Here is an 18,912-nt window from a genome sequence, read left to right on the forward strand (position 1 = left end):
AGGTGCATGAGGGCTTGCTTCAACAAGAATTTGGGCAGAGTGGATTCAAAGTGATTTTTTAAATGAATTATGACATGAATCTCCGCATCATTACAAAGATGTAATTTAAAAATCACAGTGAGATCTTGTAGATACCTATAGAAATGACAAATCCCTAGTGCTGACGGAGAAGTGGAGCGACTACATCTTGCATCCACCACTGACGGCAGTGCAAAATGGTATGCAAACTCCGTTCATGAAAATATTTGAGCAGTTTCTTATAAAATTAAATATATGACCAAGGACCAAGCAATTCCACCCCTAGACATCTAGCCGTGAGAAGTAAAAATATATACCCACACAAAGATTTGCACCTGAATGTTCATAGCAGCATTGTTCACAGTAAGCAAAAAGTGGAAACAACCAAAACATGCTAATGCTGGAGCATCAACTGTGGTACACCTGTCGAATACCACTTACCAATCAAAGGGAACCAACTACTAATACACAGGATGACACAGACGAATCTCAAAAGCATGATGCTGAGTGAAAGAAGCCACTAACAAAAAACTCCTTTCTGAATTATCCAATTTATATTACCTTCTGGAAAAAAAAAAAAAAACAGAATAATAGGGACCAAAAAACATCAGTGGTTGTCTGGTCTGGAGCCCAGAAAGGGGAAGTGACAAGAAAAGAGCAAGAAGGGATTTTCAGGGGTGGTGGAACTGTTCTGTATCCTGATCGTGATTATGGTTTATGTGACTGTTCACATTTGTCAAAACTCATAGAACTGTATAAGTTAAAAGGATGAATTCTCCTGAATGTAAATTATACATTAAGAAGACTAACTTGTAAGATGGTAGGTAGGTAGGTAGGTAGATCGATAGATACATTTTTTTTTTAAGTAACCAAATTAGGATAAAGGGTACATTCTTAGAATAAGGACAGGTGCCAGGTTATATGAGACTAAAAGAAAGCAATAACTAAAGAGCTTTTCACCCCAAAAGTGCAGTCAGTCCAGGCCTTTGTCCCCCTGTATCACATCCATGGTGGTTTCTGAACAGTTTCCAGCACTGGGCACAGCTCCAAGCTGGGCTTCAGCACGTCCGTGGAGTGTTTCTGGACCCTGTTGCGGCTGCCGCCCCATAGGTAGCTGCCTGGGTTCCCTGCTGCCCTCCGTCCTCCTCTGTAGGAAGCGTGCCTTCAAGGCTGACAACCAAGTCACACTCCAGGCGTACCCCTGGGTCCCCACGGTTATCCCTAACCAGGGGGAGAATGCAGTGTTTCAAGTTGGCACCAACCCCTCGTTTTAGAACAAAAGCCTAATGAAAGGGCAGGTGTGCCCTGAGCCCTCTGTGATTAGCTGTAATTCTTGGCAGTGTGACATACTTATGCTTCTGAATTAGCACAGGGCACAAGGCATTTACCATGGTACTAATTGCTGTTGGATGAGAACAAGCAGCCCCAGTATGTGGGCATGAGGCAAGACAAAAGAGATGCCAAAGCTATTCAGAGCCATACCCCACATCAGGCATTGTGCTGGTAGCTGAGAACACGTTTGTCTAAATGTCAGTCTCCTGTGGGTAGGGTGTGGGGAAGTGAGCCTGGAATCCCGCACGATTCTGGTTGGGTATGTGGGCACACCCTTCTTCCTCCCCTGCAATACAGTCAGCACTTGCATTCAGTGCTGTTCTTTATACTTACATAGAGGTAGATGGGGAAATAATTCCAAAGCATCTCCCCCCACAAACTCTGCAGTATATGAAGTGTCCTCAGTAAGGGAATGATTGCTCCAAGCAAAGCCAATTGTGGGCCAAGTTTAACTCATACGCTAGACTTCTTCAAAAATGCAAGTCCAGGAAAAATAACAGATTTCAGTGTCATTTATTGTGGGAAAAAAAGATGAGCACATCCTACTTCTTCATGCTTCCTCTTGTCTTCCCAGCAGTCACCATAGACATATGGAAATGGACTTACCTAATAAGCCAAGACTTCTGAAATCTTCCAAGTATAGTAACGGAGGTCAGTTATAGAGATAATATCACCGTCCAATTTTATCAACAGATACACCCAGAGGTGGTGATGAGGGGACTTCATGAATTGAAAAAATGAATACACTTCCTGTGGTTCTTGATTACTTTTCCTATAGTTAAAAGTAAAGCTCTGGAAAAAATAAAATGAGGAAAAAGTTCACTTAATGAACATTTGCTTATCACCTTAAAGATGAATGGAAACAGCAATACTAGTTCTTTCAGCATCTACTGGGGTGGACGAGGTCTGATCTTAAGAGTCTAGCCCAGCACTCCCTCAAGGGGCCCCAGGCTGGACCAAGCCTGTTGACAGAGATCTTTGGCAGGCAGAAGGGATGCCAAGTGCAAAGGTGTCAGGGCAGGTGGTCAGGGCTCAGGAGGGAAAAGCCATCCCGTAACCATGAAGCCGCCCTCTGACGTCATATAGGCTTATCTGCTTTGTATGAGAATGACCATGTTTTAGTGAATGTCCCATTTTCAAGGCTGGGATGCTAGGTAAATATAGATCTCTGAGCCTGGTGTCATCACTAAGGACTACTCTATATGACCAAATTCCACTTCTCCCAAACCTAGTCAGAATTATCCTCCCCACTGAAACCTAGCTGCTGCATAGCTGTTTGGGTAGGTGTGGTCGTATGGAAGCCATGTGTTTTCTGATTAGGAAGACGACCCCCCAAGACCCTGTGCCCCTGGACCCAAGATGACATTCTCCGACTACAAGCAGAGGAGCATAGTGTCACAAAGGGCATGAGTAGTTCCTGGAGTCTGTCTTTGCATCTGTAAAATGGGGACACATTGATGCATAGTTCTTCATCCTGAAAGCCTTGTGAAAATTCTAGGTAAGAACAGCTCTCGTGATGCCTGGCACCTCATAGTTGTTCATATGTTTCTTGAATTTCAAAGGGAAAAGTGTAGATATTATCTTGTATATAAGTTTGCTTCAGAAAAGGAAATGTATAGTCATTTGTTAAAATGTACAGTAGATACATCCTCCCACCAAAACAAATAAAAAAGATTGCAGAATTTGTGATGATAAGGTTATAAAAACCCTGGTATTCAGAAAAGAACCCAGTCTGAACTGCCTACTGGGTGCAGCCTGGAGACAGTCCAAAAGTTCAGTGCTGTTGAGTACTGTCTTTGCTTATAGGACCTAAAGGTTACATTTGCATTTGTAATCACTGCCCTGTCACATTTTGATAAATTGGAGAGCAGCTAGATCTTTCTCTCGAAAAACTTCATTCCCTTTGCTGTAAAGAGTAAGCGGGTTGCTTTCAAAATTGACCACTTGATTGCCATGTTTTCTCCCGTCTCTATTAGCAATTGAGAAAGTGGTCAGATTTGGGAAATTCCTGCTGAAAAACTGAAACAGCTCATATGACACCCACACCCAGAAGCTGTTTACATTTGCATCACTGTCCTTAGGAACTCTTGATTTTCCCTTCAGCAATTTGTGCTTTGGCCAGCAAACATCAACTTCTAACTTCCACTAGGACTAGAACCTGAACTAACGTATGTTGCCAGTCAAAATGCTACAAATAACTTGCAAGCATTTTTATACAAATGCCCAGAAACTTCCAATAAAGTGGCTGATCTCCATTTGGGACAGAAAACTGACCAGGGAAATTCCAGAAGGGCTGATGAGGTAATGGACCAGAGTTTCCAGGGTGATGACACAGAGATTTCCTCATCTCTCTTCTAAAGCACCTCTTAAAGTACCAAATACCCCACAGGCTGATAGGAGTGGTCAAAACCACTTTCCTCCAACCTACATGATCAAAGCATCTCAGTTTATTCTGAGTCCTATGAAGAAATTTGCCATTCACAGAAGACAATTGTGTGTCTCAAAGTTGATGGAATTCTGAAAGCTGTATGAAGCACCAAGCTAGGAGCGAGGGAAGCAGAGCCCTGGTGAGAAGGAAACAGAAGCCCCACTGACCCCAGCTCACTTTCTGCCCTCAGCGTCTCCTCCTGATACCCACCAGGGTTCTTGGCCTCCCCCAATCAATAGAAATTGACTAGAGGCCAAACAAGAAATTCAGACAAGGCTTTACTGGGGCCCCTGCTGCAGCAGGGGGCAACGAGAACAAGAAACATGTTCCTTTGCTCGCTAGCTCCCTGAGAGGGGGTAAACTTGTTCCTTATATGGGGTGAGAGTAGGGGTGGGTCCAGCGGTCACATCAGAGGGGTGGCTTAGGTGTTTTGCCCACCTATCTGGTGGTGTTGAGTGCGGGGGGCATGCTCAGTACCCTGCTTTTGCTCCCAACACCCTGTCTTTGTTCCCAGCTCTTCAGAAGTGGCAGTTGAAGTTTTTTGGTCTTTTGTGTCTTTTTGTCCATAATTTGCCCCACCTGTGCATGCATGCAGTTTTGTTTTGTTTTTTAAATTTTTTCACGTAGTTATTTTTAATCCCATATAGTTTCTTCATATTTTGTTGCTCAAGGAGAGGTCTGTCCAGATGCAAGTATTGCAGCACTGCAGCAAAGGATCCCAGGTCCCAGGACTGTCTCACTCCCCTCTTGATTTCCGGGTCCCCGACTGATTCTACCCTTGTCTCCAAAGACAGGTTCTCCCTTTGCCCATATGCACTTGGTCTCCTAGTAATAAAGAGATGCCAGAACATCCTAAGATTCTGATCTGGAGAACCGTGAGACTTTAATCAGGAGCCTGGTATTACTAGGCTCATCTTCACGTGGGCAATTAGGAGGAAAATTGTAAAAGAGAAAATTGAGAAGATACCTAAACTTGGTGGGAAGGGGAATGGGTGAAAGATGCAGCCGTGAAATTTAGCAGAAACCCAGAAACCCTTAATTTATTTCTGGAAACAGCACCTTGAGGGAGCGCAGGTGGGGGGCATGTAGAACTATTAATAAAAACTATTGAGGGAGCGTAGGTGGGGGGCATGTACAACTATTAATAAAAGCCAAGTAAAAGGGAAATGAAGGAGAGAAGGAGGATGGTGAGTGAAAGCTTGGAATCATGTGACTCAAGAAAATTACTCCCTAGTTCTCATTTTTACAGGATGTTCTTCTGCTGTTGCCCAGCACCCCCCAGCCAGTGCCAGCCAAGGCCCCTCCCTTTCAATCCTATAGGAATAATCTGACAACAGTGTATCCGTGTGGCCCATAACCGGGGTCTGGAGTCTGTAAAGGAAGAGGTGGAACAGAAGGGCTCTGCAGCTAGCAGCTCCCTGTGTCCTGGACTGCTCTCTCATGCTGTTACTACAGAACTATGGTCCGTGACTCTGAAGGACACGGATTTTCCTTCCCTTGCTAGGGTTGCAGGCAGAGTCAGGGGGTGTCCCTGGCAGCAGAGGGACATGGACCAGGCAACAAATAGGCAGGGGGAGAGAGTCAGTCTAGGTGAAGAGTTGTCACCCCAGACATCCTAGAAATGAATTCCAAATGTGGTCTCATTGAAGAGAGGCTGTTGCTGGGTTCGTTATCAGTTATTTTTTGCTGTATAATAAGCCACTCCTCTACCTAGTGGCTTAACACATCAAGCATTCATTAGTTAGCTCATGGCTCCATGGGATGACTGGGATGGCCAGACAGCTAGGGCAGCTCTTCTGGTCTGGACCAAGTCTGTTGATTTCTGTGGTCTGCTGGTGGCTTGACTGGAGCTTGTGTTGGAGCTCTGTGATCTGGGGGTAGGGAGGATGGGGGAAAGGAGGTCTCACTCATGTGTCTAGCAGTTGGCCAGTTTGTTGGTCGAGAAGGACCTTTACTGGGACTTCTCGCCTCCACTCCACGCGGTCTCTCATCCTCCCACAGATTAGCTCAAGCCTTTTCCCATGGCAGCAGCAACCAAAAGAGTGAGAGCAGAAGCTGCGGGATTCCTTGAGGCCAAGACTCATATCTCACGCAGCCTCCTTTCCGCTACATTCAAGGAGTGCGGAAATCAACTTGTCCTCTTGATGGGAGGAGCTACAAGGAATCTGTGGCCAGTATACCACAGCTAGCAATCCCACCACCAGTGTTCTAGGTTTGAATCTGCTCTGGTTGACTGTGCCCGCTTGGGTAGCCACTTTATCTCCTCAAGCCCTACTTTTATCTGTTTCATCATCTGGAAAATAAGAGACAGGGATTAGATTATCTCTGAGCACCCTTCAAGGTCTACAATTTGATGATAGTAAGAATTATAGTTTGATAACAAGTGTTGGCGGGGATGTAGATAAATTGGACCTCTTGTTCACTGTTGGTGGGAATGCAAAATGGTGCGACCCGTTTGGAAAACCGTGTAGAGCTTCCTAAAATATTAAGAATAGTACTTACCATATGATCCAGCAATCCCACTTCTGGGTATTTATCCAAAGGAGTTGAAATCAGGATCTCAAAAAGATGTTAGCGTTCCCCTCTTGTTTGCAGCACTTTTCACCAATAGTCAAGAAATGAAAAAATAACTCATATGTCTATTGTTGGGTGAATGGATGAAGTGGTATGTACATCCAATGGAATTCTTATTCAGCTGTAAAAAATAAGGAAATCCTGCAATATGTGACAATGTGGGTGAACCTGGAGGACATGTAAGTGAACTAAGCCAGTCACAGAAGGACAATACTGGCTGATTCCACTCATCTGAGGTATCTGAAATAGTTAAACTCATAGAGGCAGAGAGCAGAACAGTGGTTGTCAGGGGCTGGTGAGAGGGACAAATCAATGAGCATAAAGTTTCAGTTGTACAGGATGAGTAAGTTGTAGAGACCTGCTGGACAACATTGTGTCTGTAAGTTAACAATATTGTACATTTAAAATCTGTTAAGAGAGTACATCTCACAAATGTTCTTACCATTTAATAATAAAATAAATGAAAATGAACTAAAAACAAATTATAGCTTATATTTATTGAGTGATTACCATGTGTCAGCATGGTTCTAAGTGTTTTACATAGAATTACCTTGCAACGATCCTAGAAGTCCCATTTTACAGGAGAGGAAACTGGGACAGAAAGAAGTTAAATAACTTGCCCCAAATCACAGGCAGAGCCAGAGTATGAACATGAGTTCCCTGACTCCAAAACCCATGGTCATATCTGCTAGCCTCTGTTCCCTGCCTGGAGTACCACAGTTCTTCCACGAAGTATTGAATGACAACAATGCATTAAAGATGATCTGTCTACATTAGGACTGCTCCTTAAGTGTATTCCTGTGCTCTTAAAAGTGGTTAAACATAGTTCTTCCCCCATCTTTCTTCTTTCATAATTTTATCCATCTATCCATCCATCCATTCTTCACAAATATTTATTAAATTCACATAAGTGTAAAAAGGTGTCATTATTAATAGTCACAGTAGCCTGGAATTTTTGCTTTCAGACTGTTTCACTCTCTATTCCTGCTTCAATTTCATTTCCTCTGGTTTATAGGCTATATATTATTATGCCCATATTACAGATGGAGAAGTTAAAGTATAAAAGGATCATAAGGTTGTTTATACATACTTATACCAGGGGCTGGTGATCAAACTGCAGTTATGCTTTTAACTATCCTATTGTTCCAGAAAATGGATTTTCTTCTCCAATATTTGAGTTACTAATGAATACTTTATGTAAAATGACACTATATTTTATCTTTTATGGTATTTTATTTTTTAATACTTCATATAGTCCCAAATTTAAAAGGTACAAGGAAGTTTATGGTAAAAGCCTTTTTCCCCAAGTTGCCCAGTTCCCCTCTCCATCAACAATCAAATGGTTTTTGTTTCTTGTATGGTTTTTCAGAGCTGTTTTATGCATTTATCAACAAGCACATATACATATACAGATATATATACAAATATATAATATTTGTCTTTGTCTGACTTACTTCACTTAGTATGATATTCTCTAGGTCCATCTGTGTTGCTGCAAATGGCAAATTTCATTCTTTTTTATGGCTAATATTCCATTGTGTGTATATGTGTATGTATACACACACACACAGAGACACACACACACACACACACACATATACATACATATATACCATGACTTCTTAAACCAATCATCTGTTGATGAGCACTTGGGGTTGTTTCTGAGTCCTGGCTATGGTAAATGAACAGTGGGGTACATGTATGTTTTCAAATTAGAGTTTTCATCTTTTCTGGATATATGCCCAGGAGTGAAATTTCTGGATCATATGGTAGGTCTACTTTTAGTTTTGTAAGGAACCTTCATACTGTTTTACACAGGGAATCACTAATTTACATTCCCACCACCAGTGTGAGAGAGTTCCCTTTCTTCCACACTTCACTCCAGCATGCATTATCTGTAGGCTTTTTGATGATGGCCATTCTGACCAGTGTGAAGTGATACCTCAGTGTGGTTTTGATCTGCATTTCTCTAATAATTAGCAATGTCGAATATCTTTTCATGTTCCTGTTGGCCATCTGTATGTCTTCTTTGGAGAAATGTCTATTTAGGTATTTGCCAATTTTTTGATTGGGTTGTTTATTTTTATGATATTGAGTTGTATGAGCTGTTTGTATGTTTTGGATATTAACCCCTTATTGATCGCATCGTTTGCAAATACTTTCTCCCGTTCCATAGGTTGTCTTTTTGTTTTGTCGATGGTTTCCTTTGCTGACCAGACACACAGTTTTATATTTTGATTTTTTTAACTCAACAATGTATTTTGGAAATAATTCCTCAGTCTTTTATGGATACATGCCATCCCAGTATATGGGATGTAAATAATTTTAGTGGTCCCCTACTGATGGACCTTTAGGTTTTGTCTCATCTTTTTCTCAACTGTATAATGCTACAATTAATAACTTTATATATAAATCTTTTAACAAATGTATGGGTATATCTGTTGCAGGGATCTCTGAAAGAGAAATCACTAGGTTGTAGCAGTAACTAAGGGACAGCAGTAACAAAGAGTACACCTAGCAACCAGATCTTGGTTTCTAAATACCATTCCCCGCTTAAAGGAAGCAGGACTCCTTGGAAAACAGTCAGTTCCAGGACAGGAGCTTGGAAAGCAAGAGATGAACCTGAAACATTTTATTATTCCAGAAAGTAAGGAAGTGCTCAAAGAATAATGGAGACATGTCAAAAGGACCCAGAAGTCAGCTTAAAAGGGTATCTGAAACTATTTGGTCATCAAAATAAATAATAATAGTAACCAAAATGGCCTATTAAATCCATGAGTCCATTCTGATATAAATAGGATATTTCCATAGTCACAAAATAATGTCCTCAAAAGATACTTATTAATGACAAAGCAAAAAACAGTAACCTGGCAGATAACCCCATAACCAAGTGATAAAAATAGCATCACCAGTAACAGAGCAAACTGACATCAAGTGTATACTTATATGATGTACTGAGAAGGACACAATATCACTTCTGTGGGAATTTTGCCAAAAATGCATACCTTGTATCTAATCATGAGGAAATATCAGATGAACCAAAAATGAGCACTGTACAAAATAACAGACCAGTACTCCTCAAAAATACCCTGAAAGATGCAAAAGACTGAAGAATTTCTCCATGTTAAAGGAGGCTAAAGAGATATGACAACTAAATGCAACAAATAATTTTAAATTGGGGCCTAGAAAGGAAAAAAAATTTTTTTTCTTTTACTATGAAGGACATTCATAGGACAGTGGATGAAATTTAAATAAGATATGTAGATTAGATAATAATATTATGTCAATGTTAATTTCCTGACTTTGACAGCTTTTCTATGGTTAAATAACAGAGTGTCTTTGTTTTTAGAAAATTTTCAGAAGTCATTGGAAAGGTAGTATGTGGGTACAAATATCTATAGATGCATATAGATCTAGATACAACTATGTATATACACAGAAGGAAAGAGAGAGAGGAGGGACAGAGAGGAAGAGGGAGGCTGAGAATTGTCATGCAAATGTGATAAAGTGGGAACATTTTGACAATCTGGAAGTCTTTTTACTAATTTCACAACTTTTCTGTAATTTTGAAATCATTTTTTAAGTTAAAAGAAAATATACGTGGATTTGAAATTTTGATAGATTCTGTCAAATTACCTGCTCTAGAAACTGTATAAATATCCTCTCCTACCACTAGCAATGTTGCACTTGATATTTACAAAATACATTCACACATTGCACCGGAAAAATTTATTACTACTCCAGGAAACAGGCAAAGGTGTTTTCTCCCTTTTACATAACTGAAGTGTAGACAGTAAGACTAGTGGTTAAGAACACAGGATTTTGAAACAATAATTATATTTTATTTCACCCCAGTCAGACTGGCAAACATTATAAAGTTTGAAAATACTGAGCATTGGCAGAGATGTAAAGAAATGAAAGCTCTCATAATCCCTTGGAGGGAGTATAATTTACTACAGTCATTTTGTACAACGATTTGGTAATATTTAACAAAATTGAAGACGTGCACATTCTGCAAGCCAGCGATTACACTTACAGCTGTATGTCCTAGAGAAGGGCTCACACATGTGTGTGCACAGACACGCACATACACACAGCCGTGTTCCCAGTAGTGGGACTTGTGATAGTGAAAAATGGGAGACAAACTAAATGTCCACCAAAAGAAGAATGCTTGGATCCATTACCATCTGTTTATTACAATACAATAATTAAAAACAAAGAATTAGACCTATAATTTCAACATAGAAAAAGCTCAAAAACAAATGTTGACTAAAGAAAGCAAACTGCAGAAGAATGTGTACCCTTTCTGTGTATTTTTTAGAGTGTTATGTAATTGTTGGTGAACATACTCACATACATGTAAGAAAGTATAAAATCTTTCCGAGGGAGGCTATAGCTTCAGTAGAACGGTTATTTGGGGGAAGAAAGTGAGAGGAACAGGAATTAGAAGTCCAAAAGGGAGGGGCTTCCCTGGTGGCACAGTGGTTGAGAGTCCGCCTGCCGATGCAGGGGACACGGGTTCGTGCCCCGGTCCAGGAAGATCCCACATGCCGCGGAGCGGCTGGGCCCATGAGCCATGGCCGCTGAGCCTGCACGTCCAGAGCCTGTGCTCCGCAACAGGAGAGGCCACAACAGCGAGAGGCCCGCGTACCGCAAAAAAAAAAAAAGTCCAAAAGGGAGATTCATCTGTATTTGTAACATTTTATCGCCAAAAAATAAATATAAAGCAGAGATGAAAAAATGTTAAAAATTGTAAAATTGGGTTGCATAGTACATAGGTATTTATTAGATTATTCTGTGTACTTTTCTGATTGGTTAGAATATATCAATAGGAAGGAAAGAATAGGAAATAATAAACATGTGCCTTGAAGTCAAATAATCCTGGGTTCAAATCTCGTCCAACACTTACCAGTTGTGTAGTATTAGGTGGTTTCCTTAACATCTCTGGACCTCAGTTTCACCATGTGTAAAATGGGAATGATATTGCTTGCTTTGAAAGGCAGGTGTCAAGACTGAATGTGATGATGTATATAAAGCCCCAGCATAATGCCCCTAATAGGTGCTCAAAAATAGTAGTTATTACTGTAATTCAGTGTGGTTCTCAACCGGGGACAGTCCCTGCCCCCTGGGAGACATTCGGCAATGTCTGGAGACATTGCCACAGATATGGGGTTGGGGAGATGCTAATGCCATCTAGTTGGTAGAGGCCATGTTTGCTGCTAAACATCCTCCAATGCACAGGATAGTTCCCCCTACTCCCACAACAAAGAATTATTCAGCTCCAAATCTCAATAGTGTTGAGGCTGAGAAACCCTGCTCCAGCCCAAGGTCATCCAGAACTTGAACCAGGCCTCAAGTGGAGTTGAGTGTTTTTGCCTCTAAAACATATACAGTTATTAGACCGTGATCTTTCTATTAAGTTATTAGAGTAACTGGTGATGGATATTTACTCTCCTTCTAGCCAATCAGCTTCACATTGGGTAAAACTTAATATGTCACTGAGTAGAACAAAGGCTGGCCATATAGAAGGTCTTCATAAATATGTTTTGAATGAATGAGTCAATCAGTCCTTTAATGAATGAGTGCAACCTCTTAAATCGTGAAGATCTAGTCACTATTCTTGACATGATTTCTCTATTTCCCATTCATTTGAAATGAGGACCTGCTCAGTTATTATTTTCTTACATAAAGAGAAGAACCAAAAAACAAATGAGTCAGAAGTTCTCAGAGCCTTGTAGCCCATCTCAGAGGGGTCCTCTAACAACTCTGGGCTATTCTTCCAATGGTCCTTGTCAGGACACCTCTGGAATTTGCTAAGGTACACAACTTTTCAGTTTCAACTGATCATGGCCACACAAAGTAAAGTGAGGAATTGACCGAAAGATGATGAGAGTAATTATGACACTTAAATTTGACTTGATTCTAGCACAGCTTGTGGAAAGCACTTATTATTCTTCTGATGAAGCATCAGGACTACATACAATTTCTTGCAACTCTTTACTTTCGTTTTATCCTAGGCACCGATTTGGGAACCCAGACACTGTGGTTGCTCAGAGGACAACTTTGAATCCCTGCTGTCATCTTCTTCATCGTCAGTTTTAGAGAGGGTAAGTACCGCTTCTTTCTGAACTCATTTTTTCTAATGTTTGCTTTGGCATCCCTGCAGCTCTCCACCAATTGGTTCAAAAGGTTTAAAAATTTCCGAAATAATCCAGACATGTTCTAGTTTCTCCTTATGTGCATATGTGTCCAACAGGACTTGAAGGAGAAGAAAGTGACCAAACCACACAGTATAGTGAATACAAAAGGCACTAAGACTAGACTTTGCTTCTAGTCTTAACTTTCCACTTATAACTGGCTGTGTGACCTTGAGAAAGTTACTTAATCCCTCAATTTCTTCATCTTCAAAATGAGAAATTTGGGCTAGATTATTCTGAAGGTATTTCCCTTTAATATTGTACTCATGTAGAGATTGAAAAGCACTGATTTAAAGCAGTTACTTCCAAAATATGACGGGCAATCCTCTGCTTCTATCACTGGAGTGTTTACTAAAAATGTACCTTCCCAAGCCCCTTCCAGATCTACCAAGTGAGAATCTTGAGGCTGAAGAGCAGAAATCTGTCTTTTTAACAAACTCTTGAGGTGAATTGGATGCACAGTGATGTTCGACAGTCATTGCCCTAACTATTGAAAGCATCATTCTGGTCACATGTGCATTCAGTTCTGGGAGACGTGATGAGCTAGTTCTGAGCCAGGCAGAAACGGGCTGGAGTCATCTTGGATTTGCAGTAGCATTAACAAGGGCAGCGTCTGATGGCTGGTTCACCCTTCGTTTCTTGACTCTGTACCTTCCCTCTGGCACAGTCCTCCACTCGGCGGTTCACTGGCCAGATCTACGTGTCTTGTGTAGGCTTCTTGGCTCTCCTACCTTGGCTGCAACTGAATGAGAGTAAAATCCTTTAGGAAGTGATGGTAAAAGGATAGAATGTGCTCCTAGACTCTATTAAAACAAGATCTTGTCAGTCTTCTCGCTCCCAGAGATTTCATGGTCATCACTTCCTCATTTGCGATAGGCTTCGCCGTTCGTCTTGTTCCCAAGGGTGTCAGCACTGTAAAATGACTGAGTGGATGTGGGTTGAGCCATGTTTGTATGTGGAACCAAGGTGGCAGACTCCTAGAGAGAAGGCACCGGTCCAGAGATCCCACATGAGATAGTACCAGACTGTGCTCAGAGATCTGGACCATGAATCAGAAGAGCATTCAGACTGTGCTATAGTCTGATTCTGTTGCCGGTACAGGGTATGTGCCATTTCAGGCTTTCTGTGTTGTGTACCTAAATCCTCAAGGAATCACAGGCACCCCTAAAGAGACTTACGTCTTAAAGGAAAACAAAAACCTGGCTTTGACATACAAACAGGTCTCCCAATACTGCCTACAGAGACTCCCCACCAGGATCAGACTAATTTCTCAGTGGGGTGACCATTGCTCTTCTCTAGAGCTTCAGCAGATGCTATTTTCTGGCATCAAATAAAGGGAATTGGAGTTTAAGAACGCAGTGTCGCTGCTGTCTGCTGTGAGTCAGACGTAAAACTCTCCTCCCAAATCACAGGCAAGACATTGTGTGTGATGTGTTAGGGAAAGTACTAACAAGCGCCCCTTCCTGAGAGAACCACTGGCCCATAAAGAGTGTTCCAGACAACACCACTGCTGGCTGCGGATGGAGGTGGGCTTTATTTGATTTGGGTTTGATTTATTTGTTTGCCTTGCTTCTAGAACAGCATAACTTGGGTTTAATGTCTCGAATACTGAATCCAATACTTCTAGGTTCACTGACTTGTTATTATTTAGCATTTATGAAGTATATGTCAATGCACTTGGTGCTTTACAATGACTCGTAAAAAGGCATGATCCTGGCCATTGAGCATAAGGTTGCTACCGTTTGAATTACTGCCTGTGTGGAAATGATCACAGGACAAATCTGGATATCCTTTTGTCCCCTAAACAACTAGATATTCTTTTCCTTTTGTTAAAAAATTATTTATTTATGGCTGCGTTGGGTCTTCGTTGCTGAGTGCGGACTTTCTCTAGTTGCGGCGAGCAGGGGCTACTCTTCATTGCGGTGCGCGGGCTTCTCATTGTGGTGGCTTCTCTTGTTGCAGAGCACCGGCTCTAGGCATGCGGGCTCAGTAGTCGTGACATTCAGGCTCAGTAGTTGTGGCTTGCAGGCTCTAGAGCGCAGGCTCAGCAGTTGTGGCGCACAGGCTTAGTTGCTCCGCGGCATGTGGGATCTTCCTGGACCAGGGCTCGAACCCGTGTCCCCTGCATTGGCAGGCGGATTCTTAACCACTGCGCCACCAGGGAAGCCCCCACAACTATATATTCTGGTTCCTCATTGCACCTGAGCCCAGGCAGAGGAGTGGTAGCTGCTGCTGCTGTGTCGCTGTCAGTGTCCTCGCAACTCGGTGTCCAGCTCCTGACGCTTAGGAAACGCTTAGCAAACATCCATGGATGGATAGATGGAGGAGTTGATGGATGGGTGGATGGATGGATGGATGGAGGGCTTTCTCGTCGGTGAACATCTGTAATTTTCTGTTTGTCCCTCCACCCACGGCTTTATTTGTGCATTTCACAAACCTTGTGGTTATAGAACTGGCTGACCTGGAAGAAAGGGAACTGTTTCTTCTTAAGTGGCTTTTGGCAACGAAGATGAGATCAATGTATCTGTGAGGTGAACAGAAACATAATGAGAAACTGATTACCCCACTGGCTTTTTCCCCTGGGTCTATGAACATTGGCTCCTTTGTCCTAAACTCAACTTTCCCCTGATCCTTCTATCCCTTTGAGCTGTCCTCATACAGCTCTCCTTTCCTCATTATCAAACCTCTTGAGAGATGTTTCTGTACCTGCTGCTTCCTCCCCTTTCTGACCAGACACACATCCTCTGACCCCTCTCCTTCCCCACCAGTCAGTTGAAGCTGCTTCCTCACAGGTCTGTATTGTTGAACCCAGTGCCTTGCCTTGGGTCTCCCCTTCCACCTTGTCTGTCACCCCTCATTCTCCACTTTTTCTCTTCCCTTGGCTTTCTAGGCCATGCTGCCCTCATGCCTCCTCCTGTCTTTCTGACCTCATCATTTCTGACTTCTCTTCTTATTATCTCTTAATGTTGCCCCAGATTCTCTCTTCATCACTCTTGCTGTGACTCCACCTTCTCTCCCTTCACATTCTTTGCCATTTTCATGATTAACACTCCATGCTCTGCAGAGTCTCTCCATCGCCAGCTCTAATTCCCTCTCAAGCTTAAATTCCCAGACACGGTCCCTGTACATCTTGCCAGAGCTTCAAATTCTGTGCCTGCACTTCCGCCCTGTATTCTCTTCTCCTCTGGGCTTTGCTCTTTCTCTTAATGAGACTCCATTCTGTCTGTCATTCGGGTTGGAATCTTGCATCAACTTGGCCCTTCATATCCATTACTCTGTCTGTCCTTCCTCCACAGAGTCTCTCCCAGCCTCTCTGTGCCCACAGTCCCTGCTCAGCTCCAGCCCTCGCTGCCTGTCCATGTGGTCCTATCGACACCTCTAAATCAGCCTTTCCACCTTGAGTCTTTTCTCCTTCCAGGCCGTAATAGTCACAATGGCAATTTTATTTTCCTAAAAGCATAGCTTTCATTATGTCCCGTTTGTGCTGAAAAACCTTCGATGGCTCTACATTGAGTATTGGACTCCTTCCTGCCCAGGAGCTAAAAGTAATCTCCTCCCAACTAAACTGCCTTGTTTTGTTTTTTTTTTTCCTCTACATATCTTTTTTTTTAGTACTTATTACTAACTGATTACTAACCAGCTAGTTCTGTAAGCTCATTTCCCTACCCCTCACTGACCTCCAAAGAAATAAAGATGTGTGTGTGTTTTACTCTTGTTTCTAACTTATTCCTGTGTGTTTTCATCTGGAGTAGCTAGTCTCCCAGAAAGGACGTAAAGCAGAACATTCTGTTGGGTTCTACACTTAAATAGGGCTCATGGTGTGTGACTAAGAGTGAGGCTCTGGGGTCATTCTGCCTGGGTTCAGATCCTGTCATCTTGAACATGTAATTTATCTCCCTGAGGCTTGGTTTCCTCACCTATAAAATAGGCTAATAATTGTATGTATGCCGTAGGATTATTATGGTGACTAAATGAGGTAATGCACAGAAGAGGTTCAGAGCCACACTTGTCACCTAGCAGTGCTCAGTGTTAGCTGTTGTTATTTTCATCATCGTTATTGTTTTATCACACTGGCAGCATGACGTTATCTACAGCTTAATTATTCACTGTTTGGCACAAGAGACTAACTTGGGAATTATACACAACTGGTGAATTAATATCCTGAGTACTTCCACTAAGACATCAGGCTAATAATTTTTGGTACTTTATAGATAACCCATGATGGGTCCCAAAGGATCCTGAAATCAAGAGCCTACATTTTCCCTAGTAAGAATGAACTTTTTTTTTTTTTTGAGTTTTATCTGTCTGTAGTTTAACATAGCAGCTTCCCCAGCTAGAGAGCTGGAAGTTGAACTGAAGAAGGAAGGAAAGTCCTGCTGACACAGAACATCTCTGGTTCATCACACGTGAGGTAACACACATGTCTCAGATTGTAGATGAGACCAAGGGCCTGGCAAAGGTGGCAGACCAACTGTAGGAAGAAAAAAGGGCTATCTTAGAGGAAGTTTTAAAAAAGCAACGTGAAATATAGAAGTTGATTCTAAAAAATAAAGACATTAAAATGAGGGTTAAAACTGTTGAGGTAGGTGGTTGCATAACATTGTGAATGTAATTAATGCCACTGAATTATACACTTAAAAATGATTAAAATGGCAATTTTTATGTTATATATATTTTACATAATAAAAAAGTAATCAATACACACACCAGAAAAGCTGGACAGCTAAAATTTATAATACTATTTTTATTTGAGAAATGTATTTCCATATGACAGAGATGCTTGTGTCAGCTTGGTGTTCATTAAGTACCTACTGTTTATAAACACCATGCTTGGCACATCATACTATGATAAGTAGCTATTTTTTATGCATTAGTACTGAAGTCTTTATTACTACTAATGAAAGAATGATATCATACACGAAAGAGTAAATGAACATTAATGCAATCATCACAGACTTGGGGACAAAGGACATCTATCTTAGTTAAAAGAAAAAATTAGCTTCAAAATTGTTTGAAAAGTATCTTCTGCTTTAAACACTGAAGAATGAGCCAACTAGCTCCTGTATTAGCATTATGAGGCATAAAAGAACCGATGTGTTCTTTTTTTCCCACCTAACCCTGCATTAATTCAGTCTAGCAACAATCACTAAAGAGGAGTGCAAATAAACAACAAAGTCTCTCGTAAGTGACAGCAGATCCTTGGGTCATGTGGTGGCATCAAGCTCACTCACTGAGAACTGGTACAACTTCCTGGTTGCTTTTGAACTCTTCCACATATTTAGGGAGAGGAAGGGTCAGTGACTCTGGCTGATGTAAATGATCATCTTAGAGTCTGTTCCTAGTTGTCTTTCCCCAGTTGGAAGACAGGAAAAAAAAAAAAAAAAGAATAAGAGCAAAAGTAGTGATAGAACAGACAGCTTCTTTTTTTTTCTTTTATTTTTGAATTTTATTTTTTTTTATACAGCAAATTCTTATTAGTCATCAATTTTATACACATCAGTGTATATATGCCAATCCCAATCGCCCAATTCATCACACCACCACCACCCCCCGCCACTTTCCCCCCTTGGTGTCCATACGTTTGTTCTCATCTGTGTCTCTATTTCTGCCCTGCAAACCAGTTCATCTGTACCATTTTTCTAGGTTCCACATATATGCGTTAATATACGATATTGTTTTTTCTGTTTCTGACTTACTTCACTCTGTATGACAGTCTCGAGATCCATCCACGCCTCAACAAATGACCCAATATCGTTCCTTTTTATGGCTGAGTAATATTCCATTGTATATATGTACCACATCTTTATCCATTCGTCTGTTGATGGGCATTTCGGTTGCTTCCATGACCTGGCTATTGTAAATAGTGCTGCGATGAACATTGGAGTGTATGTGTCTTTTTGAATTATGGTTTTCTCTGAGTATATTGCCCAGTAGTGAGATTGCTGGGTCATATGGTAATTCTATTTTTAGTTTTTTCAGGAACCTCCGTACTGTTCTCCATAGTGGCTGTATCAATTGACATTCCCACCAACAGTGCAAGAGGGTTCCCTTTTCTCCACACCCTCTCCAGCATTTGTTGTTTGTAGATTTTCTGATGATGTCCATTCTAACTGGTATGAGGTGATACCTCATCGTAGTTTTGATTTGCATTTCTCTAATAATTAGTGATGTTGAGCAGCTTTCCATGTGCTTCTTGGCCATCTGTATGTCTTCTTTGGAGAAATGTTTATTTAGGTCTTCTGCCCATTTTTGGATTAGGTTGTTTGGTTTTTTTTTTAATATTGAGCTGCATGAGCTGTTTATATATTTGGGAGATTAATCCTTTGTCCGTTGGTTCATTTGCAAATAATTTCTCCCATTCTG

This window comes from Lagenorhynchus albirostris, chromosome 19, assembly GCF_949774975.1.
Source record: "Lagenorhynchus albirostris chromosome 19, mLagAlb1.1, whole genome shotgun sequence".
Classification (NCBI taxonomy): Eukaryota; Metazoa; Chordata; class Mammalia; order Artiodactyla; family Delphinidae; genus Lagenorhynchus; species Lagenorhynchus albirostris.